Below are 27018 nucleotides of genomic sequence, written 5' to 3' on the forward strand. Positions count from 1 at the left end.
CCACTGTGACCGCATTGGAGGCGGGCTTCCTGCGTCTGCTTTGCTCATTCTGCAAATCGTTTGTAAATCCTGTTCTGTTATTTGCTTCTCAGCGGCGTGTATTCACTTCGTCCTATACATTTTCGTTAGATGTCCTGGCACTTGAAACAAACGCTTTCTAAACAAGAGACATAAGACTACGCTGTCCATCGCATTTGTTGCAAGCGCGAAGAGTCCTTTGTACGCAGTTCGTTTCTGCTTGGTTTGCAGAAAATATACCTGAAATTCGTACAAAGTTCTGTCTCCTGACCGTGATTTTACTTTAAAGTTTTTCTTTCCGCACAAAACATGGTTTCTAGGCAAGTATTTACAGAAAGTGCATTATATTACAAACCCGATCTTGACGTTGTTTACGCCAATGAAAGTGTGGGAATGGCCAGTGGATGACTATTACATCTGGAAGTTGCCATCCTGACACATGGATAAGCAGCAATAAACGTACCAAGTTTCCACAATTCGCTGCTCGAGGGAAGTTGCCTGTACCTAATTTAGCAATATCTGAATATGAAATCTTTGCACAACACAATGATTTTCATTGGTATACCAGTGCCTGAGAATCAAAGGCCAAACATCTTTATACGAAAGAAAACTTTATTGAAATCAAACTGAAAACATGGAACCATGAGAATTAAGCAGTCTGCTCCGAAACTACTACTGAGCACCACATTTATCCTGGCAATAATAAAACACTTACGATTCAGCAAAAAATACGCTGTCCCAGAAAGGGTAACGGAAACAAAAAATCTAAATGTCCAAGTCCTTCAGTGCAGCAACTCTTGCCAGGCAGTGTTTCTTTCCGCGTGTATTATCCACTTTCGTGCCTCTTTCAGGATCAATAGCTGCAATAGCCCTCAACAAAGAGCCACGAGCTGAGTAAAGACGAGGCAGAAGAACTTGAAACTTATTTTGCGTAGTGCAAAGACAAAAATATATATATGGTTCATACTCGCACAGCCACTTCGAGAAGTGCAAACAAAGATGTGTCAAAAAAATTTCAGACGAATACGTTAATTCCTAATGCGTAATTTCAGCGCAGCACATCAGCTGTTTCAGCTTTTCGACAGATTTAGGCAAAAAATTCGAGCAAGACATGTGTGTACAATTACAGACAACTTATTTTCACAAATATTCCTTCCTCGAGAAACATTCCACTAACAGTTCTTGATTGTCATGAAGGAAGCTTTGTAGTCATTGAAATAAATAAATATATGCTTGACTTGCTCCACCAATGCGTGGTTCTCAAAGAACAGGTTTATGCAAGTATTTCGCGAGGTTGTCACAGCCGTGGGAGGCGTTACAAGCGAAAGGAACGGGATGTTCTCCCACGTTAGTGGTAAGGGTTCCTGTTTGTTTGTCTTTATATCTACATTAAAATCCCCACCCACCCTGCCAGGTGGCAGCTAACGGTTGATCACGAGAGTTCGCTCACCGTTGTCAGCGCTAACGCATACAGCTAGCCCACATCTCTCTCACATTACCCCACGCACCTGTAAGCGCGAATCAGGCGTCCACTGTCGAGGGAGCCAGTTATGCGCATTTCCTTTCCTTAAAATGATCGGAGTGGTGGTGGTGGAACTTTATTTCCAGCGGACACGACACGAGGGGACACGACACTGCTCGTCGCACCATGCGCTCACTTGTGCTTTTCGTACAGGTAATCTTCGCTACCTGTTCACGACGTGCGGGTGATTTCATCGACTGCCCCTCATCGCCTTATCTGCTGGAGCATGCAAGCCTGGAATTGCACGCCTCTCCGCCCCCACGAAAAAGCCCGGTCTTCATGCCAAAGTTGGAACACAGTGGAATTCACGTCTGCCAACCTGGAACTGCAGCAGACGTATTTAAACGCCCACCACCGGCATTTCCATTGGGACACGACACTGCTCGTCGCACCATGCGCTCACTTGTGCTTTTCGTACAGGTTAGTTACCGTCAGAATTCTCTTTGCATTAAGACGTCAAACCCTTGCTTTTTCGCAGTGTCGTGCCCCATTGAGCTCTTTCATGTTAAAAAATGGTTATTGTGCTTCGCTGAGTGCTCTGCGCTGCTTGTGTGCAATGTTTACCTTTCCAAATTGCTCATTTTCTTATCAGGTGATGTCGAGTTAAATCCTGGCCCCTCAGTTGCATGTGATTCCTGTACGCAGACAGATACTCTAGATCTGTCAATGGTTCTACAAGCCATAAGTAGAATTGAGTCGGGCCAGGTGCAGATTCTATCGGACCTTGCGGAAATACGCAATAGACAAAGTTCTACTGATGAAGAAATCAAAGGCCTTTCGGAGAGAGTCAAAGTACTGGAGCAATGTGTTAATGTGAATTCAACTGGCGACACTGCGCAAGTCCCGTCTACCGAAATAGCGACCTTGAAGGCTACTCTTGATGATGCCGAAAACAGACTTCGAAAGAACAATCTTCTCTTTTTTGGTTTCAAAGATAATGTATCTGAGACGTGGAAGCAATCCGAAGAGGCTGTTGTCTCCCTTTGTGCTACTAAACTTGGTATCTCAATCGACCCAGTTAGCATAGATCATGCTCACAGGGTTGGCTCTTTCCAAGAGGACAAAAGTCGCCCCATTATTGTGCGTTTTGCCAGATTTAAAGACAAGGATGCTGTTCTTGGTTTGTGTCACAAGCTTAAAGATACTGACTTTTATGTTCGCGAAGACCTTTCACGCCCACTTCGTCTCGCCCGCAAAAAGCTGCTTGATTTTGCAAGTGGCCAAGACTTATCTTATAAATTGCGGCACAACAAACTTGTCATTGATGGTAAAAGCTATGTCTACGATGCTAGCTCAGATACTGTGATTCTACAAAAAAAGTAGCACGCAATCAATCCCGACCGCGTCAACCTGCATGTGATGCTCGTATTAAATCTAACCCCCGTTTTTCCTCTCATCAGGCAGGCATCAGTGTCATGCTTATCAATTGTCGAAGTGTAAAGAATAAAAGTGATGAACTAGCTGCTTTAATATCTTCTTCGAACACGGATGTTGTTATCGGCTGCGAATCATGGTTAGATGAATCCATTTGCAGCGCTGAAGTGTTTCCTTCTGAATATGTGTCTTACCGAAAAGATAGAAACACACACGGAGGAGGCGTGTTCTTGCTCGTAAGGCAAAATATAGCAAGCTTTGCGGTCACTACTGGTGATATCAAATGTGAATCGGTGTGGTGTAAATTGGTGCTTGAAAATCATGAATACCTTACTATCGGCGCTTTTTATCGCCCGCCTAATAACGACTCCCATTCCCTCAATGCCCTTTCGAATGTTTTGCTGAAAGTTACAACTGATTATTTCCTGATCGGAGGGGACTTTAACATGCCTGACGTTCAGTGGCAGAATAAATTACCAGTGCTCTCCTCCCACTCGTCTTTGTCCTACGCCTTTAATAATCTTATCTCAACACATGGTCTTTTTCAATTTGTGGCAACTCCGACCAGACGACAAAGAGGGACAAGTTCTATTCTTGATCTCTTGTTTTCAAACTCCCCTTCATTGCTCGACTCTCTCTCGGTTGTGCCTGGAATAAGCGATCATGACGTTGTAGTAGCCCGCGTTGTAAGTCCAAAACCGATCATTCCTGTGCCGCGGCCTCGCAAAGTCTACAACTTCGAAAGAGGAGATTATAATAGTATTATCGTTGCCCTACAATGTGAACTCGACAGCTTTGTTCAGATTAGCGGTAGCCGAAATGTAGATGAATTGTGGTCCGACTTCAAAGATAAGGTCCTGAGCTTAATTGATACTTATATACCTTACCAAATACTTTCGGTAAAACGCAGAAGGTCTAAGCCATGGTTCACGAAAGAAATAAAGACACTTATTAACAAAAGAAATCGCATGTTTAGAACCTATAGAGACCAGACTAACTCTCCTGCTTTTCAGAGACTTGAGCGGTTGAGTGCGGAAATCAAGTCTAAAATCAAAATAGCAAAAAAAGAGTTCTTTGTTTCACTAGGACCGAAAATTGCAAGTAATCCAAAAACTCTGTGGCATTTAGTTAAAGCCAATAACAAAGACGAGGTCGGAATACCTCCGATAAAAGATGAAGGTAACATTCTTACTAGTGATGCAGATAAGGCAACCTGTTTTAATCAGTATTTCACCTCTGTTTTCTCGGACTTAGCACCAGGGCTTACTTCAGTTACTACGGGTACTGAGACCATGCCTGACATTACGATTAGTAGGTCTGGTATCTTTAATCTACTGCGAAAGCTAAAACACAATTCTGCTCCTGGCCCTGATGGAATACCGAACTTTGTTCTTAAATCTTGTGCAGACATTATATCTTATTATTTATCCATATTGTTCACAAAATCTCTGGCCACAACTGAACTCCCCCATGAATGGAAAATAGGGAATGTAGTTCCAATTCATAAGAAAGGACTGAGGGACTGCGTCTCAAATTACAGGCCAATTTCCTTAACTAGCGTTTCCTGTAAGACACTTGAACACATAATTTACACTAATATTTGTTCCCATCTTGATAATAACAATTTCTTTGTAGATTATCAGCATGGGTTTAGATCAGGGAGGTCGTGTGTTACCCAACTAATTGAATTTTCTGAAGACATATTTAGCTCATTCGATAATGGTTTCCAAACTGACTGCATTCTCCTTGATTTTCAGAAAGCATTCGACAAAGTTTGTCACGCTCTTCTCTTTTGCAAACTATCTGCTCTCGGTTTACCTCAGCATATTCTTTTCTGGCTGCAAAATTACCTAACTGGCCGTTCGCAGAAATTAATCGTAAATGGAGCTGAATCTGCTACCGCTTCTGTGACATCCGGGGTACCACAGGGCTCTGTATTAGGGCCTCTTCTTTTTTTAATTTACGTTAATGACATTGGTACTGGAATAACTTCAAAAATCAGGCTCTACGCTGATGATTGTGTTTTATACAGGGAAATTAAACATGATTCAGATCGATTAGCTTTACAGTCCGACCTCCATAGAATATCCCATTGGTGTCAAAACTGGCTTATGTCTCTAAACGTTTCCAAGTGCTCTTATATCCGTTTCACCAGAAAGCGTAATTTCATGCAGTCAAATTATTACATCGATGGTCAGCCCCTCGCGTCAGTTAACGAAGCTAAATACCTAGGTGTCACATTTTCTTCAGACTTAACATGGAATCATCACGTTCAATGTATAACCCAGAAGGCAGGTCGCGTTCTGAACTTTATTAAAAGAAACTTCAAACAAGCCCCACAAAACGTTAGGGAAACACTTTACGTTACCAATGTCCGCCCTATTCTTGAATATGCCTGTATTGTGTGGGACCCTCCCACACAGCATCTTATTAACAGTATAGAAGCCATTCAGAATCGTGCCGCTCGCTTTGTAACTAGTTGTTACCAATTTCCCAGCAGCATCTCCGGTATAAAACGTCAGATTAACTGGGAGGACCTTTCCCTGCGCCGTGAACGATTTCGCCTTTTATTCTTGCGGGACGTTCTGTACAACGAAACACCGTTAGCTAAAAGTAGATATTTACAGACACCGAGTTATGTATCTGAGCGGCGAGATCACAGCCTAAAGATTAAAGAAATTTTTGCCCGCACATCTGTTTATAAGAAGTCGTTTTTTCCGTGCACTATCAGTAAATGGAACCAGCTGCGTCCTGACATTGTTGAAACTGCTGATCGTGCAAAGTTTGTCGATGCACTTAGTCATTACGCGTAACTTTCTTCATTTTTCCCCTTTGTGTCTACTGATTGATTACCCGTGTATGTTGCGTGTGTTTATTTATTACTTTGGAGCAATTATTGATTGCCCGCGTTTGTTTCTTGTATTTGTTATCACTCTGATGCTTTGAAATGGGTTTCTATCGTTCCTCAATTCTGCAATGCCCATCAGGACAATGTATTTGATGCCTGTACTGTTTACACTTTAGAACTTTGGCGCTGACAAGTGTTCCAGTTTTCTGCCTCGTCCCCCCTACTGTAATGCCCACCAGGGCGATATGTAGGTACTTGAATAAATAAATAAATAAATAAATATGGAGGAGCGACCCGAAGTCGCCCCCCGCTTAAACGGCGGCCGCTATCCCTTGGGCAGCGGCGGCGTCTTCAGCCAGCTGGAGGAGCTTGATATGTGTCCCCGGGTCGGGGCTGAGCAATAGAGCCTCCCAATGATCAGAGTCGGTAATGAAGCGACTCGCGGGTAGGGACTGAGGGCAGTTCCAGATCATGATTTAGATCGGCTTTCGCATCACAATTTTTGCATTTGTCTGAGTAGAGTCCTTCCGAATAGAAGCTACACAATTGGGGATTTGGGTAGGTGTTAGTTTTAAGTTTACGCCAGGCTTTGGCCTCTTGCTTGGAGAGCGTTTTATCTGCTGGGGGAATCTGAGTCTTGCAAGCCTGTAGTGCTGCAGGATTTCTCTGTAAGAAAACAACCTGTCCTTGCCGGAGTATAGGGCGGGTGGACTGCACGACCCAGCTCGGCGGGACAGTTCTCGAGCTAGGTTATGAGCCGCCTCATTACCAGCAAGGGAGGCATGAGGAGGCGTCTAGATTAGGCGAATGCGCCGCGTGGACTGATAATTTAGCAGAATCCGTGCTGCTTGTGGAGAGATTCTTCCAAACGTGTAGTTACGTATCGCCAATTTTGAGTCGCTGATCATGGTTTCTGCCGAGGATACCGCAATGGCTAGAGCAATGGCTGTTTCTTCTCCAACATGTGTGTGCTTAGTGCGTGTAGTGCACCAGTTATGAGTGTACCACATTCTGTGGTGACCACAGCTACCATCTTGTCAGCCGAAGAATCTGCTGCATCAACATATACCACAGATGTATCATTAAGGAAGCGTTTGCCTAATGATTTGGCTCTCTCTGCACGACGTTCAGCGTGGAAATCTGGGTGCATGTTCCGAGGTAGTGGAGGAATGACCAGAAGCTGGCGTATATGTTTGGGAAGGTCAGTTTTTGGTCCGCCTTGTCGTTCGTATTTTATGCCTAGTGTGGACAGAATGTGTCTGCCAGTTGGTGTGGCCGTTAGTCCTTCGTTCTGCGAGACGGTTACCGTTTCAATAATCTCACTTAGGGTGTTATGAAGACCGAGACCTAACACTTTCTCAGTCGCAGTGTGCATGGGTAGCCCAACTGCCTGTTTGACGCATTTTCTGAATATGGCTCCGCTTTCTCTTTTTCAGCTGACTTGAGATGTAGGTAAGGGCATACGTAAGCGATGCGGCTTGTCACAAGGGCTTGTACTAAACGGAGAGTATTGCTTTCCCTCAAGCCCGAGTGGCGGTTACTAATGCGGCGAATGAGTCGCATAATTTGCTGCGAGGTACCCTCAAGCTTCTGAATTACGTCACCATTGAAGCGGTGTTCTTGTAGAATTAGGCCCAAGATCTTAATTTTGGGTACTCGAGGAATGAGGACTCCGCGAATACTGAGTTCCATGGCCGGCGGGGGTTGCGCAAGATCTGATTTTGCGGAATATGAGAAATTCAGATTTGGCTGGAGAGCACCGCAGCCCCCTGGTGTCTACATAGTTCCCTACGATATCGATGGCACGCTGGAGTCTCTCCTCGATTTCGGCATCACTGCCCTCGGCGGTGGTGGTGGTGGTGAAAACTTTTATTTTGTGAAAAAGAGTTTGGGAGCCACAGAGTGGCCCCGCTACATGGTCGGCGTCCCTAGTCCGGGACATCAATGCAATCAAGGCGGAAAGCTGGGCTAGTTGGTTTGACATAGTTAATTAAAAGACTAGCGCATAAAACTAGGACAAAGACAGAGAAGGAGACAGGACGAGCGCTAAACATCAACTAAAGGTTTACTACACCAAACATGTACTTAAAACACTTCAGTGGCACATGCGCACACTGAGTTACAAAAAACTAATCAAGAAGTGGCAAACTGTTTCGCAGATACAAGGTTTCTTTCCTGGTCAGGGCAAGTGACGTCGTGCTTACACACTTGTCACCTTCCCTCATAATGTGATAAGCCTCACAAATCTCGCGACCTAACCTTGTGCCTCCCCTACCAAGCACACACGTGGCATCAAACGCCGGCACGCACCCGCACCGCTTACAATGCGTAGCCAAATGGCTGCCCCCCGCCAATGAATCCACCAGCGTGCGATGCTCTCGTAGCCGTTCATTTAGGCAGCGTCCAGACTGTCCCACGTAGCATCTACCGCATGAGAGGGGTATGCGGTATACAATGCCAGCAGTGCACGGAACGAACTTGCACACGTGTTTTATGGTGCATACCGGTTTCCTCTTCTCATTGACGGCTTTGCACATGCGCACCAGCTTTTCGGGGGCGGTGAACATGACGTCCACACCGCACTTCCCTCCAACTTTCCTCAGCCGGTGCGAAAGCTGGTGCACGTACGGTATAGCCGTACGCCTGAGCCTTTTGGCACTTTCTCCGGCGGCCACGCCAGGGCGGCCACCTGCCCTGACTTCCTTCAAGAGGCATTCCGCCACAGCCATCACTGTGTCGTTAGGGAAACCGGCCTTCTTCAACCGGTGCACTTGCGCTTGCAAGCTGTCCTCAATCTTATGCTGGCAGGACTTTTCGAGAGCACCCCGCAGGCAATTTTTTGCAATCCCCCGTTTTACCAATTTAGAATGGGCCGAATTATACGCTAAAATTTCTTTTTTTGTGCGAGGCTGGTACGACCAACAGATGTGCCCAGTGCCAAAGAACAAACTTAGCTCGAGGAACTGGAGGCACCCGTCCACTGGAACTTCATGCGTGAACCTCAGCTTGCCAGAACAATCACCGAAAATCTCTAAAACACTTTTTACAACCTGTGGTTTGTCGCTCTCGTTGTTAACATGCATAAACACAATAAAGTCATCCACGTACCTAAAACACTTAACAACACGCTTTTCGTCTTCAATGCACGCTGCAACGCGCTTGTCAAACTGTCCTAAAAAGATTTCACTAAGAATCGGGGCTATGCAAGACCCTATGCAAATGCCATCTTTTTGCACAAACAATCGGTCATCAAAACAAATGTAAGTGGATGAGAGGTAACACTTAACTAAGGCTATAAAGTCATTTACCGAAACCCCGCTACTATTCTGAAACTTCACAGCCCCCCAGCTTTCAATCCGCTCTCTTACTGCATCTAACAACTCTTTTTGTGGTATGGAATAGAATAGCTCCTCAACATCAACTGAAAACGCGAAATTAGCTCCTGAAGCACCACCATTAACTAGTCCGGGACACCGCACGACGAGGCCTCGTCTCTCGCCCGTTTCACCAGAGCCCTTTGGGACTCAAGCGAGGAGCAGTTGAGGAGGGCAGTCTCCCATGCCTCTCTGGAAGGGGTAGGGGAAGGGGGGAGGTGGGGATTTTGAGTACATGCCCACACCATGTGGAAGATATCACAGGTCTCCCCACAGTGTGGGCATCGCCCATCCGTGTTAGGATCGTAAAGTTTTATTATTGCAGGACAGAGTAGAGTACCTGTCTGCAGGCGCCTTAAAGTTCGCTCCTCCGTCTTACTCAACCCTTTTGCAGGGGCCGGGAAAAGGCGGTGGTTGTCGCTATAATGTGTTAATATTTCCCTGAATCGCAGCAGCGGCTAACCGGTTAGTCTCCGAGCCAGAAGAGCTGGGATGAGGAGCCCGGTGAGTAAGCGCTCAGGCAGCCGCGTCAGCGGCCTCATTACCTCGTAAGCCCTGGTGGCCAGGAGCCCAAATGATTCGTTTGGGTGTTGGATCAGTGGCAGTCCGTCGTAGAATACAAGCAGCTAAGGGGGAGATCTCCCCTGCCAAGTAATGTTCACATGCTTTTCGGGAGTCCGTGATGATTATTCTCGAATTGGCGTGGGCGGCAGCAAGCGCTATCGCTACTTCCTCGGCCCGCATTGAATTCGGGGCTCGAAAGGAGAGTCCATCAACGTGAATTTCCTGGTGAACGACAGCGGCCGAGTAAAATCCCGTGGGCGATGGCCCTGCTGCGTCTACATAATATACAAGGTGATGTCAGCGTAGAGGCTGTGGTGGAGATGCGGGATCTGCGCTAGTTGGTGTGGAAGTTTCAACATTGCAACGTTGAAGAGAAAGGGTGACAGGACCGATCCCTGCGGGGTGCCCTTGTTGCCGAGGGGGAAGTCACGCGAGTGGAAACCTCCTACTTGAAAATGCGCCTTTCTACGTGAGAGAAAGTCGCGGATATAGTTGAAGGTGCGGGCTCCCACCCCGAGTTCATGAAGGTTCTCCAAGATCGCATCATGTCTGACATTGTCAAAGGCCTTTTCCAGGTCGAGTCCAAGAATTATTCTGGTGTCCCGCGTTTTTGCCTCAATAATCTGATGTTTGAGCTGAAGCATTACATCCTGCGTAGAAAATTTTGGTCGAAATCCAATCATGGTTGGGGGGGTACAGCTCGTTCTCTTCCATAAACCGGTTTAGGCGGGTATGAACTACGTGCTCCATGAGCTTACCTACACAAGACGTGAGCGAAATTGGCCTGAGGTTCTCAAGGCTGAGTGCCTTCCCGGGTTTTGGAATGAGAATGATCTCTGCCGTTTTCCATATTTGTGGGATTGAGCCCTCCGACCAGCACTTCTGCATATACTCAGTTAGTGATTGTAGTGACTGTTCTTCTATGTTCATCTAGATGTTCATCTAGGCTGTGTAAAACAACCTCAACGCCAACGCCAATAAACACAACGAACGCCGGGTTCCTGGCACAACGTTGTAGATGCCAACGCATGCAGCGCACATCTGTCACTACCGCCACAAAGCTTAAATCCCGATTGAGGTGTCCTCTGTGTCAAGAGGGCAGTTATGCGCCTTTCCTCTGGTTCAGGTGTCCACCGAAATGTGTGAGACAGATAGTGCGCCATTTCCTTTCCTCAAAAACCAATTTACCCATTTTGCCCCGCCGCGGTGGCTCAGTGGTTACGGCGCTTGGCTGCTGACCCAAAAGACGCGGGTTCGATCCCGGCTGCGGCGGCTGAATTTCGATGAAGGCGAAATTCTACAGGCCCGTGTACAGTGCGATGTCAGTGCACGTTAAAGAACCCCAGGTGGTCGAAATTTCCGGAGTCCTTCACTACGGCGTCCCTCATAGCCTGAGTCGCTTTGGGACGTTAAACCCCAATAAACCAAACCAAACCAAACCAATTTACCCATTTTGCCCTCGGCTTTCCAAGCTGCCGCTCCATTCGCAGCGTAAAGCAGGATCAAAGTGTCCACTGCTGGTTACAACGCACAACAGCGACGCCGCGAAACGCAGAGACGGGCCCCAAACAGCTGCGCTCTAAAAAAAATCAGGCCTCACGTGTGATCCGCTATTTTCTAAGTGGTAGAAGCTCAGCAAAAAAAAAAACACTATCTTACTTGTTTCCACTCAGAAACAAAACTCTAGCTTTTTGAGATGTCAATTTCGCGCTCAAACCTCCTTGGCAAGCTCCTCATAATGATGAAGCTGCAAGATTCTTTTTATCGAAAACCGTACATCAACACGAGATGGAAGTACTGCAATTCGAGACCAGGTGGGCCGCAAGGCCCGCCGGGTGTCTAACAAACGGGGGGGGGGGGGGGGGGGGGAGGTTACGATGCAAACACACCCTGAGGCTGGCCAATGCATTCGTTACCAGCCGGATACCCGATTTGGCACCCTATCTCCACTTTCGGAAATGTGACGAGAACGCCATAAAGGCGATCCTTCGCAAAATCTCAAGCGCGCCCTCAACATCCCCTTAACGACGTCCAGTCAACGGCTCATCGATCTCGGAATGCCCAACACCTTTGCGGAGCTACGCGAGGCGCACTTAAACAATCAATACTTGCGGTTTAACAAGTCCTCAGCCGTCAAAAGCCTCATCAACCGCCTCCACGTTGCCTACAAAGCGCGTGCAGAGGAAAGGACCACGGTTCCAGAGGACTGGCGCCACGCACTACAGGTCCAACCTCTGCCACAGAACATGACAAAGGAGACTCACAAGGGCCGTCGAACCGCGCGCGTGACGGCCCTTAACGACCGCTGTGGCTCTTGCTACAGAGTCGTCTACACGGATTCAATGCGGGCCGAGGAAGTAGCGATAGCGCTTGCTGCCGCCCACGCCAATTCGAGAATAATCATCACGGACTCCCGAAAAGCATGTGAACATTACTTGGCAGGGGAGATCTCCCTCTTAGCTGCTTGTTTTCTACGACGGACTGCCACTGATCCAACACCCAAACGAATCATTTGGGCTCCTGGCCACCAGGGCTTTCGAGGTAATGAGGCCGCTGACGCGGCTGCCCGAGCGCTTACTCACCGGGCTCCTCATCCCAGCTCTTCTGGCTCGGAGACTAACCAGCCGCTGCTGCGATTCAGGGAAATATTAACACATTATAGCGACAACCACCGCCTTTTCCCGGCCCCGGCAAAAGGGCTGAGTAAGACGGAGGAGCGAACTTTAAGGCGCCTGCAGACAGGTACTCTACTCTGTCCTGCAATAATAAAACATTACGATCCTAACACGGATGGGCGATGCCCACACTGTGGGGAGACCTGTGATATCTTCCACATGGTGTGGGCATGTACTAAAAATCCCCACCTTCCCCCTTCCCCTACCCCTTCCAGAGAGGCATGGGAGACTGCCCTCCTCAACTGCTCCTCGCTTGAGTCCCAAAGGGCTCTGGTGAAACGGGCGAGAGACGGGGCCTCGTCATGCGGTGTCCCGGACTAGGGACGCCGACCATGTAGCGGGGCCACTCTGTGGCTCCCAAACTCTTTTTCACAAAATAAAAGTTTTCACCACCACCACCACACGGATGCTGCTGACCCACACCACGGGGTATGGTATACGGCCGCCGTAATCCATCAAAATACGTACGTTCAGGGACTCACTTTCCATGCCCCCAACATTACACACGCGGAGGAGGTCGCTATAGCAATCGCCGCTGCAGGACCAGACTCCCAGGTTATGATCAACGACTCCCGGGAAGCCTGTCGAAATTCACAACAAGGACGCATATCTCAACGCGCCGCAAAATTATAAGGCGGAAGCCTTTAATGCCTCATCGTTGTAAGCAGGAGCTGTCGACAGAAATGTCACGCTTTTCAATTGGTCAAAACGGTCGTGACGTCACAGTGCGCGAATTTCAAACGGGGCCAATTGTACTTCGGCTACTAACCATGCAACCAATTAAAGGGATCGTATAGTGATGCTCCAAGTAAGTCTGAGTTTAGTTAATTGCTTAACTTAACCAATTATCTAATTAGCCTTTCTAGGCACACCAGATAAATAAATAAAACCGAGTAAGAAATTGGCCGAGCTTTGGAATCGAACCCCGGTCTCCGGAGTGGAGTCGAGCACGCTACCACTCCGCCATGTCATGCAAACTTCGCACGGTGGGAGACCAGGTGGGCCGCATGGTCCGCCGGGTCTCCAACAAGCGGGGCGGATTACGAAGCAAGGATGCACTGCGTCTTGCCCATGCTTTCGTAACGAGTAGAATCCTCTACTCAACTCCCTACTTGCACCTGCGCAAACACGATGATGACCAACTGGAGGTCATCCTGCGGAAAGTCATCAAGCGGGCTCTCGATCTTCCGGTCACCACGTCCAACCAGAGTCTTCTGGCCTTGGGCGTGGTGAACTCATTTAGGGAGCTTCGAGAAGCCCACTTAGTCAACCAATACACGCGTCTTGCACAGACCACGTCCGGTCGCCGCCTCTTGGACCGGCTACACATCAAACATGACTACCACATTGAGGAAAGGGAGAGAGTGCCAGAACCCTGGAGACGCGCCCTCCGGGTCCGACCCCTTCTCCGCAACATGTCCAGAGAAGACCACAGCGGTCGTCGCCAGGCGCGCGCGGAAGCGTTGGCGCGATACTGTGGTAACCAAGAACCCGTGTATTACGTGGACGTTGCCGGCCCACACCACGGGGGGTGGTACACGGCCGCAGTCGTACACAACACAAACACAGTTAACGGGCTCACTTTCAAAGCCTACAACGCAACAAACGCGGAGGAGATTGCCATTGCTCTGGCTCTCACGAATCCCAAGCCAAAACACATCATCACCGACTCCCGAGGGGCCTGTCGGAACTACGATTTGGGCTGGGCTCCCCCGCTTGCCTGGCGCATACTGGAATATAGCTGTCGATGCGAAGATCCAACTCCACGCAACCTGATTTGGGCCCCCGGTCACCAGGGACTCCAGGGAAACGAACAGGCCGATCAGGCCGCCCGCGCACTCTATCCCCGGACTATCTCCCTGTCCTTAGAAGGGTACTCCCAATCAGACAATCTGGCCCTTACATTCAAACAAATCACCGATTACTACAAGGAGGAGCACCGGCGCTACCTGGCCCCTTGTAAGGGTCTGGATCGCGCTGACGAGCGCCTCCTCATCAAAATTCTTACTAACACTGTACTGTGCCCGGCGGTGCTTAAACATTTTAATACATCCTTTGATGGTGCGTGCCAGTTCTGTGGGGAGGTGGCTGACACCTTCCACGTGGTTTGCGCGTGTCAATCAAACCCCTCTATCCCCCCCAACCCCAACCCCACCAGAGAGGACTGGGAGGCGGCCCTGCTCGGCTGTCAAGACCTAAAAAGCCAAAAGGCTTTGGTTCAACGGACGCGGGCGGCGTTGCTTGCCAATGGGGCACCGGAATAGGGGCTCCACCCAGTATTGTAAGGGGAAAGGGCCAATAGGGTCCTACCCCAATAACCTTTCTGTAAAAAAACTTAATTTCCCATAAATGTTTTTCACCACCACCACCATGCCAGCTCGATGGTTTGCAATGAACAAAGGTGCGTCTAGTGAATACGGTGTCTTCGTTCACTCCCATCTTCCTTCCCGTTACGGAGAGGTTTAGGTGTCCACCGAGATATGAGAGACAGATACATTTCCTTTCCTCAAAAACCAATTTACCGACGAGCAAGGCGTATTTGTCCGCGTTTCAGATTGGTCCAAGTTGTCGTGACGTTACCGCGCGCGAATTTTGACGGGTGTCCACCGAAATATGTGAGACAGTTACTGCGCAACTTTCTTTCCTCAAATACAATTTTCGAGTAGTGTCTACTGAGATATGTGAGACAATTAATGCGTAATTTCCTTTCCTCAAATACAATTTTCATTTTCTTCCTTACGGCCGCTCTTCTTTCACGCACACTTCCTCCCTTCCTGTACGGTGCGGCTCAGGTGTACACCCGAGATGACAGAGAATTACAGCCCCATTTCCTTTCCTCAAAAAGCGTTGCGTTCAAAGGGCAACGCATCGCGCCGAACGGGTGGTGGCGTTCCTTGGGCTCCGTGGCAGCGCTACAACACGCTGTCGCGTTCCACTCCTAAAGGCGAAGCTTAAGCGTCATTAATTGGCAGTTAATTAATGCACCAACAAAATGTGCAGCGAACAATCGCGTAGCAGAATGCAGCACTCAGGCTTTCGCACCTTTCACCACTTTAGCCGCAAAAGTTTCTCGTAATTTTTACATAGATGCGAGTACCGAGATCTCCCGAATACACGTGTCCTCATCTGGACCTCAGCACATCCACCGGGAAGCGCCTCGACACTCGTACTTACCCCCCGCCCCACCCCTCCCTAGATAACAGACACGCAACACTCTGGCGCAGACTACAGACACACACACTCCCTTCACCCCTTAACCTAGCCCATTATCATCCCTCCTTCCCCACTCCGGCATGCACTCTATGCCCAGAACCCTTCGCTTCTTCCCTCCACATCCTTTCCCTCTGCCCGGCGGACCCTCCCCCGCGGGACCTAGAGAACCTCAAGAACTGGGAGGACTGGGAGACCCTGCTGCGCTCGGAGGACCCGGCCGTGCAGACCATCGCCACCGGCCGGGCTGCCAGTGTTATGGACCTTCGGAACATAAAACACTTGAGTGGAGTGGGGTCGTGCGGGGACCCTGGGGCGTGCCCCGAATTCCTGTTGTAATAAAGTTTTCTCTCTCTTTCGTACCTGAGGTATTAGAATGTAATCCGGCTATCACCTACAAACAAATTATTCAATTTTATCAAACACAGCATAGCCGCTTTCATCCCCCGTCGAAAGGGCTAACCAAAAGTGAGGAGCGCTGGCTCCTTCGCTTGTATATCAACACGGTTCTGAGCCCGGGAGTGCTGCAATATTTTAATCCGGCTTTTAAAGGGGAGTGCCCGCATTGTGGATGCGCGTTCTCGGACGTGTACGCCATCATGTGGGCATGCCCCTCTAACACTGATTACCCCATTTCCCCCCACCTATCCGAGAGAGCTGGGAGGCTGCCTGCTAGACTGCTCTACGTTATAGACAGCCAAAGAGCCCTCGTCTATAGGGCCTGAGCTGCCGCGGAAGCCACAGGGGTCCCGAACTAGGGACCTCTCCTAGAATTTGTAAGGAGCTGGCCCTTAAGGCCAGTACCCCCTCTCTCCTGTAAATAGCCTAAATAAATGTTTTCCACCACCACCTACGCGAAAATAGCATATGATGCCTCTACATTCTCATAGTATATGAGGAGCATGTGTTTGTGGAGTTTCCAGTCAGAAACGTACCATTGCAGATAAAAGTCCTAGGAAGCTAGTAAAGCCTTACGGAGTGTTTCACCTAAGACTTTACACAATTTTTTTTCGAAGTCGGCTTCCTGAGTTAGAAGGGCGCTTTTTTTTTCCATAGCATTGTGAGCGGTGAAGTACATCAGAATACAGTTAAGGCCCGTCCACCGAGCCGGAGTGCCCCGCGGTGGCACAGTGGTTATGGTGCTCGGCTGCTGACCCGAAAGACGCGGGTTCGATCCCGGCCGCAGCGGTTGAATTTCTTTGGAGGAGAAATTCTAGAGGCCCGTGTACTGTGCGATGTCAGTGCACGTTAAAGAACCCCAGGTAGTCGAAATTCCCGGAGCCCTCCACTACGGCGTCTCTCATAGCCTTAGTTGCTTTGGGACGTTAAACCCCATAAACCAAACCAAACCGAGCCGGAGTACCCGGGTTCGAACCCGGCCGCGGCGGCCGCGTTTCGATGGAGGCGAAACGCAAGAGGCGCCTGTGTGCTGTGCGATGCCAGTGCACATAAAGATCCCCAGGTGGTCGAAATTATTCCGGAGCCCTTCACTACGGCACTCTTTCTCTCTTCTGTCACTCCTACCTTTATCTCTTCTCTTAGGGCGCGGTTCAGGTGTCCGCCGAGATATGCGAGACAGATACTGCGCCATTTCCGTTCCTCAAAAAACCAATTTATTTAATGCGAGGCGGGTAGCCCACAGTAAGCAACATCCATAGCACTTTTTAAAATTTCAGAAAGAGATTACCTTCAGCACTGTGGCCCAAAAAATCTAATTCGGCGAGTTATCTCTCTCTGTAAAAAAAATTATTGCACGATAAATGTTTTTCACCACCACCACCACTGGAGAGGTCGCTTTGCCTCCAAGCTTCTTTAAAGCGCATGCATTTTGGCGATATGTAGGCAGAACTTGGGCCACAGCGCCGAAATTCGAAATTCTAAAAACTGATATGGATATTAGTTACGGCGGGCTACACGCCTCACAATAATTAAGGAGTCTAATAGAAGCAGTTAAAAAGCTAACTATTCAATATTCGTAAATCAACCTGCTAGTTTGCATGCCTTAGCTGTACTCCGATGTGCTTCACCGCTGACAATGCTGTGCCAGAAAAAGCGCTGTCCTAATTAAAAAACCCTATTTTTTTTAAATCAGGTCAAAACACAATTTGTATACCGTCATGTTTCTCAGCGATCACATCATTTTACTATAGTCGGATACAACTGAAGAACGTAGCAATTTTTTCCCGTAAAAGGATCCCCTCTCAGCCAATGGAGTCGGCCGATTCTCAGGGTCCTGCTAGTGCGACAAGGCAGCAAGTGGTAGACGAAAGGTGTTAATCCATTCCTTCAATGACACGGCATGTGGCGCCGATCCCCGCATTCTCACGCTAGCAAGGTCGCAAGAAATTACCGACGCCGTTGGCTGGAAGCAAGAGCTGACAGGTAGCAAGCGCTGCGTTCCTAAAGAACTTGCAGTCGACTTTCAACTTGACAAGCGAGGTTTTGATAAGGCGGGTAGTAATAAAAAATTGGCGGGGGCTTAGCTTTGGTTAAGCCTGGTAGGTTGCGAAAGCAAAAGCGCAGCGCCTCCAACTCAAGGAATGCAGTGCGCCGCGTCTACGGGTCACGCGTGGCTACTGACCGCCGCTGCGCTGCGACTGAAAGCGGCTTCGGTAATTTCTTTCTATATTTTGTTTTTGATGTTGTTGCGACTGAAAGAAAACATAATCTACAGCTGGTATGACGTCACAGTGGCACTAGCGCCACAGGTGCTACTGCAGCAGAAAACGAAAATACAATTTTTATTTTCTTCATTACGGCCCCTCTTTCTTCTTTCACTCCAACTTCCTCCCTTCCTCTAGAAACGGATGATGGGTGTCCACCGAGATATGTGAGACAGTTACTGCTCAATTTTTTTTCCTCAAATACAATTTTCATTTTCTTTATTGCCTCCTTTTTCTTCATTCACAGTTCCTCCCTTCCTGTACGGTGCGGTTGAGGTGCCCACCGAGGTGACAGAGAATTACTGCGCCGTTTCCTTCCCCAAAAAGCGTTGCGTTCAAAGGGCAAGGCATCGCGCCGAACGGATGGTGGTGTTCCGTGGACTGCAGTGTTACAATACGCTGTCGCGTTCAGGAGAAGCTTAAGCGTCATTCATTAGCAGTTCACTGGTATTTAGTCATTAATCTGTCATTAGCCATAAATTAGTAATTTGTCATTACTTAGTAATTACTCAATTGTGTGACGTCATCCAGTGGCGACGTCACCAGTGCCTCAGAGGCAATGAAAGTGGTGCGGAAAACGCTTTCACCTCTACGCACTTTAACAGTAGAAGTGCGGCATGAATTTTTTTTTTAGCTTCGCCTCCATCGAATGAATGAAAAACTTTATTGTTAGAAGTGTTCTCGCAGCGTAGGTGGAGCCCTCAGTCCAGGGCCCCAGTGGCCTTTGCAGTCTTGAGCTGCTCTTCAGGCTTGGAGCTGAACAGCGCAGCCTCACACTGCTCCGGCGTTGGTCTGTTGTTTATCGGCGCTGCCTGCATTTTCTGCCAGGCCCACGTAACCTAACGTGGTAAAGCGTTGGGTGTTCACCGCATAGCGAAATGGACGCAGTCACAGACGGTATGGAGCCATCTTAGAGCACCAACGAGCCCTCAGGAGGACCTAACCCTCTCCCCACAAAGACCTTAGTAGAGAGCAGTCGGTTACCTGGAGACAACTGCAGACTAATACACACCCCAATCTGAGTTTACTCAGCAAAATCTACCCTTCCACACATGACAACAAATGCCCCCTCCATCGAAACGCGGCCGCCGCGGTCGGGTTCGAACCCGGGTACTCAGCTCTGTAGCTGAGTGCTCTAACCGCTGCTTCATCGCGCCGATAACTACCGCCTGGAAGCCCCTGCGCACGCGCGGATCAGGAAACTCCTTGCGAGAGAATTGTGTGCTTTTCCTCACCTTATGCACTGCTTCCACCCACGGGTTGTCCATGCAGCAAGGAACAATAAATGTTAATTTCGCCCTTTCTCAGCGGTGGTGCAGACTTTTCGAGGCTTTGTATTAAACGTTTGAAGGACTTGCAGAAAGAAAATAAACGCTCCAGGCAGAATGCCCATGCCAATAAATGGGGGGAAAAAAATTATGTAACCTTCAGTCGCCCACCTTGTATATACTGTTCTGTCTTGTACGGCCTTATAGAGAGCGCATTTAAGAGGCCTACGGTTCCGTGCGCAGTGGAGCGGAGGGTATATTTGGCAATACGAGTTTTTTAAGCATGAAATGCTTTTAGCCCCCGTTGTCGACAGTGTGGTGACGTCACGCCGAGACCGAGAGCCATCATCCGGGCACTGAATTCCAGTCATCCGGGCTCTGAATAAAAGGGAAGTTTATTCAACAGTGCAAACAAACAAAACATTGGAAACACACTCATGACTGAGGGCAAAACAAATGTATACAAAGTGGGTGGCCACCCAGAAACACCATGACCTTATTTTAACACACGGTACATATCACAAATTACAGCCTATAGTGCATAGAATGAACACTGGACAAAGAAGAATCAGCCTCCCGTAGCAACGACGCACGGGGGGGAGCAAAGATCTTTCTCAGGGTGATTGGCCGTTTCAAAATTATACACCACCATCCTCGAACAAACCAGCATAGTCGGTAAAGAGAGGGGGGGGGGGGGGAGGGGGTCGCCCCGGCTAATACCGCAGCGCCGGCATAACCAGCCGACCTTCGTGCACGACAAAGAAGCGTGTGTGCCACCGTCGCAGAAACCGCGCCTCCGCATCCGCTGCAAGCCTTTCAGACAGGTATTGCCAGATGAGGAGACGCAGGCTCTGCAACGCGGGGTACATAGCCGTCGCCGGTTGACGCCGGGCTTCGGCCAGACAGCGGCGACGCCACAAAACAAACATAGCGGACATAAACACTAGTTTGCCAAAATAATCCCGTGGTTGCCGGATGCCTGGCCCGGCACGTACTGAAAACACCCGATACACCTGCCACCACATTATCCGGGCAACACGGCACTCAAAGAAAGTGTTCGCGCTGTCTCTCGCGCTCCACATTGCGCGCACTGGGCGTTGGGCACAAGGCCCCATGATAAGAGGCGTTCGCGCGTGGGGAGGACTCTCCATCTCCTCCTCCACTCAAAGTCGCGGACCTGCGGAGGGAGACGACTTGTGCACCACGTGCGCCACTTGCGTACCGCGGTGCGCCGCTGGTCATCGGCGCCAAGGCGCACGCACGCGATCATCTCGCTCAGCCGAGACGCGGGCGTCTCAGTCAGGTCGACTCCTGGCAAGTCAGAACAAACAGACTGCTTAAAACCAGCAGCCGCTCAATAGAAGCGCAGAGGCCTCTCGGCCTGTGGACCTATATGGCGCTCAGTGGTGAAGAAGCGCCGCACTGTGCTCATCCAATAAAACATGAGCGAACGCCCAAGGTATGCGTCGCTCTCCACCAGCGTGGTTACGAGCTTGGCGCTGAGCGCACGCGCCATGGTGGCTTCAGACGGCAGCCCGAGTCCTCCTCTAGAAGGCGGCAGCTGGCAAAGGCGTCGAGCGACCTGCGCCGTGCCACCGTCCCAGACAAAGGCGCCCACAAGGGACGCGAGCCGACCCGCCGTACGACGCGGCATCACTGCTACGCGGGCCACATAGTGGGCAAAGGCGCACGCGCGGCTCTTGATGACGCTCACCCTGGCCTCCATGGAGAGGCCGAACTGCGCTGCCATCCTTAGCGCGCTCGTCGTGCGCGCAACAACTTCATCCCATGTCCGGGACGACACACCGCTCTGCTCAAAAAGGACTCCTAGCACTCGGACCCCGTCCACGAAAGGAATGGGCACCGGGAGGGGATCGCTGAAGGTCCCAAAACGAAGCGCCCTGCTCTTGCTGGCGTTGAGCTCGGCACCAGACAGCGCCGAGTAAGTAGTAAATACGGCCAGGAAGGCCTGAAAACTCCGGGTGTCTCGGACGAAGATTGAAATATCGTCGGCATAGGCCGAGACGACGATTGTTTCCTGTCCTGTCAATGGAAAGCCGCGGATGCGTTCGTTGGAGGCGACGCTGCGCAGCAGGGGGTCCAAAGACAGGACGAACAGAGCTGGAGAAAGAGGGCATCCCTGGCGCACGCCACGTGTTACGGGGAAAGGAGCGGTGACTGACCCGTTCACCAAGAGTTCGGCCGTGAGGCCCGAGTACAACGATTTGATGCGCTCAATGAAGCTGGCAGGCAGCCCAAAGCACCGCAAAACGGAGTATAAGTATTGAATTGAATTGAATTGAATCCAAACTTTATTTCAAAAATATGCACATTCTTTAGAATGAGCCACAGGCCAAAAGCTAAAGAAAATAGCTTGAAAATGCCTGTGGCTCATCTAAGAGCCATTACAACATAATAAATAAGATAAACACATTCATACAACGGTGGCAGGTGGCATACGAGCACACTATAGAAAGAATTAATATTTACAATTGAACGGATTGCTACACAGAGATGTAGTTTGAAACTAGAAAAAAACAATTAAAACTGAACAAGATGCATTTGAAAGTTACACACACTGCTGGGTTGATGACAAATGGGAAAAGGACACCGATACATGCACAAACTACAATATATGATAAGAAGTTATGGAATATTATTTACAAAGTACACTTTTAAATCATGTGGCCGGAGGTTATACATGCTAAGCTGGTTAGATTCGTAGCTGTTTAGAACATTAGGTATAAGAAAATTAAGTGCTTGTTTACCATAATTAGTTCTAGTGCGTGGAAGTTTCCATTTTGCAGTTGATCGGGTTTGAACATACTTTTCTATGGGCTTTAACATTGCGATATTAAGCAAAAAATTACATATTGATGGTGAAGAAAATTTGAGATAGTATAATAGGCGGTACTCAAGAAAAATATTTACACGAATTACTTCATACTTAATAAACAATTCAGCCGTATGGGCAGTAAAACTGGCACCTTCGATAATCCTGATAGCTTTCTTTTGGAGAATTAGAATTTTCTGTAGATTTGTTTTGGATGTGGTAGCCCAAACTATGTGGCAATAGTTAATGTGTGATTGGAATAGGGCATGATAAATCATTCGTTTTATACAGGGAGGAAATTCAGTGCGGTACCGAGCAAGAAAACCAACGGAAGGAGCTAATTTCTTACGAAGATGTGTTGCGTGTGCGGTCCAGCTCATACAGGCGTCAAAAATTACCCCGAGTGATCTGAAGGTGTCCACTATTTCTATTTTATGGTTACCAAGTTGAAGATCATCGTTTAAGTTAATTTTGATGTTTTTAGGTCTGAAGAAAACAGCTTTAGATTTATTGGTATTAATAGACAACCCATTTTGAACGGACCACGCATGCAAAGTTTTAAGAACAGCATTACCGCGATTTAATAAATGATCTGTTGAGGAGCCTGTTCAGAAAATACTGGTGTCATCTGCGTACAGAATGAATTTAACGTCACTGTTAATGTTTACGAGGTCATTTATATATACGTTAAAGAGAAAAGGACCTAAAAGGCTGCCCTGAGGCACGCCACAGTTTATAGCCTGGAGAGTGGATCCATGTCCATCACAGAAAACAGCCTGCTTTCGATCAGTGAGGTATGACCGTAGAAGATGGAGACACATTCCTCGGACACCATACATTTCTAGTTTAGCAAGCAAAATAGTGTGGTTAAGAAAGTCAAAAGCCTTACTGAAATCAACAAAGATACCGAGAGTTAGACATTTGCGTTCAAAATTTTGCAAGATAAATTCTTTTTGTGAGAGGAGAGCAGATTCGGTAGAGCGTCCTTTTCGAAACCCAAACTGTGAATCTGTTAGCAAGCTGTGTTTAGTAAAAAAGCTATCCATTCTTTTTAGAATAATCTTTTCATATACCTTCGAAAAAACCGGAAGTACGGAAATCGGGCGGTAGTTGGTTAATACGGCTTTATTACCTCCTTTAAAGATAACTGTTACTTTGGCATTTTTCATTTCATTAGGGAAAATAGAGCATGAAAGGGACTGATTAAAAATGAAAGCTAGATACGGGGCTATTAGGTCTGCAACAAACTTCAGCGGTTTTATTTGCAGCCCATCATAATCCACACAGCGTGTTGATTTCAGATTCATTAATACTGAGAACACTTCTTCCGAATCCGTTTGATAAAAGACCAGTGATTCATTAGGCATATTGCTAATTGTACTAGTGGCAGGTTTTACATCTCCGGTTGGCTTAAAGGCAGTAAAGAAAGAGTTAAATTTCTGTGCAAGGGAGGCCCCGGATAAAAGCTCATTTTCGACAAATAGTTCACCTAGTGTTTTGTTATGTTTTTTGTGGACAAAAGCTTCATTCAAAACTTTCCATAGCTGTCGGGGATTGTGCTTGTTATTACTAACTAAGCGCTGCTGGTAAGCTTGCTTAGCGCGCCTTAGCTCACTTGTTAGATTATTACGATATTTTTTGAATGAAACAAAATCAGCAGGATCCTTAGTGAGCATAAAACGCTTGAAAAGCTTACTTTTGCGGTTCATCATTTTCATGTGAAGGGGGGTTACCCATGGTTTTCGGATCTTAGATTTTTTAGTTTTTGTCTTCCATGGAAAGCAGCGTGTGTAGTGTACTTTTAATTTATTAAGAAAGTACTTATAGCATTCGTCCGGCTGAGAGTAATTGAAAATCGAGCTCCAGTCTTCAGAAAGTATTGACAGCCTAAAACGGTTAAGGGATTCTTCATTAATGCACTGGTAAGTAAAGACGTTATGTTCACAATTGACAGCAGGGGTTTGGGCAACAACAGAAGCAAATACAGCGCAGTGGTCACTAATATCCGAAACTATAGTTCCAGCACAATTCACATGCGAAGCGATGTCAACGATCAAAAGATCAAGTGTACTCGAAGAAGTAGCTGTAAATCTGGTAGGTGTGGTTATTAAATTCAAAAATCCATTGGACCAGACAGTTTCTAAAAAGGCACTGCTGTTACAACTATTATCTTCAATGTTAAGATTAAAGTCCCCACCAATCAGCGTAGATTTTTCCCGAGAGCAAAAGTCAAGAAAGGCATCAAAAAACTCAATAAAGGCATCAGTGCAACCTGACGGGGGCCTATATACCACTGAGACAATACTGTCAGCAATTTTGACTGTAAGTATCTCAAAATCATCCTTCATAACAGAAAACTCGGGTAGCAGGTCTGCTTTGAGACCGCTTTTCACGTAAATGGCTACACCGCCACCACGCGTGCTTCGGTTCAAATAGAAAAGAGAATAATCAGGAAGGTTTATGAAATCAATTTCATGCACCGCCCACGTTTCTGTGAACAACAGCACATCAAAGCTATGTTGAAGGTGTGCTAAGAGATAGGGCAAGTGGTCAGCCTTGTTTCTTATCGAGCGAATATTTAGGTGTAAAGCTGAAAAGCTGTTTTCTATTGCTAAGCTGCTCTTAACTTCGTGCGGTAGGAGAAGCTCGTGGTACTGCATAATGTGTAAAAAGCTTAAGACAGCTGAGCGAGGTCCGCTTCAGATCGGACAACCACGACTGAATCACCTTGCTTCTTTCTGATAAGGATCCTGCCGTTTGCGTGCCAAACAAACGCATAACCGTGCTCCTTAGCCCAGTTCTTTGTGACAAAGAGAAGATTACGAGCGTGCTTTGTCAGGTTTTCCAGGATGTACTGGTCACTATTCTCGTCACTCAAGGCACGTTTCTTGGCAAACCATTTATCCCTTAATTCCTGACGGGCAAAACGAACGATGACACCAGGTATTTTGTCGCGTTTCGACGGCAGCCTGTGGATGGCTGTGACGTCGTGTGTGACGAGGGGTTCCAGACTCAGTGTTGCACCAATTTCATTTACTTTGTCGAGAAGAATTTCGTTATCCGTTTGAGAAATGCCATGAAACTCCAGGTTCAGCCTCCGGCTTCGCCACTCAAGGTCATTCAGTTCAGCTTTTAGTTCTGCCACTTCATTTGAATCACATTTGTTTTCCAAGGTGCTTACCCTATCTTTCAACTGCTTCGTTTCTTTTTCTTGAGCATCAAGACGTGTAGCAAAGTTGTCGAACTCCGCTGAGAGCAACTCAATGGAATTCTCAATCGAATCGACTTTGCCTGGTAGACAAAGGAGAGAGTTCAGTTTGCCATTTATGTCTAGAAGTACTGCATGTATGTCTGTTTCCAGCGAGACCGGAGACTCAGCACAGTTTTCTTTTGACCCACCTGGCTTGCATGAGCTGCACTTCCAATTTTTCTTGAGGGACTCTCTTTTGTTTTTGGTTTTAAGTGCTCCCTCAGCAACCCCGGAACACTGCCCCAAATGGAATAAGAATGCGCATTCAGTGCAAGCCAAGCGAGCAGAATCCCCAAGAAACACACCCCTGCAAGCACAGCAACGCGACATTGCAAGATACGTCAAACAGCAGCCACTGAATGCAAAACACTTCACATTGGCAGCAGCGGCGGAAAGTTGATACGAAAGAGGTGAATTTGAAAACTAACCTGCAAAAGTTCAAGAACGAAGGGTCAAACAGCGTCCCTCAGACGAGCCGCCGCCGCTGCCAAATGAAGTGTTCCGCCCACGCCGGGAATCAAGCAGATCTTGTCACAAGGAGTCGCCGCTGTTGACGAACGATATCTGTCGATGATGCTGGCCCTCGAAAAGCGATGGTAATCACTGCATTGCACCCGTCTTGAGCTTGAAAAATGCAGATTACTGTACGGCCAAGGACCAAGTAGACAGGCAGCAATACTTTGGTGATGCACTCCTTGGGTCCACTGCAAAAGTTCAGGAACGAAGGGTCAAACAGCGTCCCTCAGACGAGCCGCCGCCGCTGCCAAATGAAGTGTTCCGCCCACGCCGGGAATCAAGCAGATCTTGTCACAAGGAGTCGCCGCTGTTGACGAACGATATCTGTCGATGATGCTGGCCCTCGAAAAGCGATGGTAATCACTGCATTGCACCCGTCTTGAGCTTGAAAAATGCAGATTACTGTACGGCCAAGGACCAAGTAGACAGGCAGCAATACTTTGGTGATGCACTCCTTGGGTCCACTGCAAAAGTTCAAGAACGAAGGGTCAAACAGCGTCCCTCAGACGAGCCGCCGCCGCTGCCAAATGAAGTGTTCCGCCCACGCCGGGAATCAAGCAGATCTTGTCACAAGGAGTCGCCGCTGTTGACGAACGATATCTGTCGATGATGCTGGCCCTCGAAAAGCGATTAACCGGGCGATGCTCTAGAGTAGCGATGCTCTACTATATGCGATGCTCTACTCTACTATAGAGTAGCGATGCTCTACTCTATCAAAGGCCTTAGCTTGGTCTAAGGAAACAAAAACCCCGCTAGTCCCTTTCGCGTGTGCGTATGCGAACACATCGCGCGTGAGCGTGAGCGACGCAAAGACCGAACGGCCAGGAACAGCGCAAGCCTGGAAGGGGCTAACGAGGTTTGGCAAAAGAAGACGCAAGCGAGCGACGAGAATCGAGGCGAGCA

This window comes from Amblyomma mixtum, unplaced genomic scaffold (assembly GCF_055824585.1).
Source record: "Amblyomma mixtum isolate Tamu unplaced genomic scaffold, ASM5582458v1 scaffold_43, whole genome shotgun sequence".
Classification (NCBI taxonomy): domain Eukaryota; kingdom Metazoa; phylum Arthropoda; class Arachnida; order Ixodida; family Ixodidae; genus Amblyomma; species Amblyomma mixtum.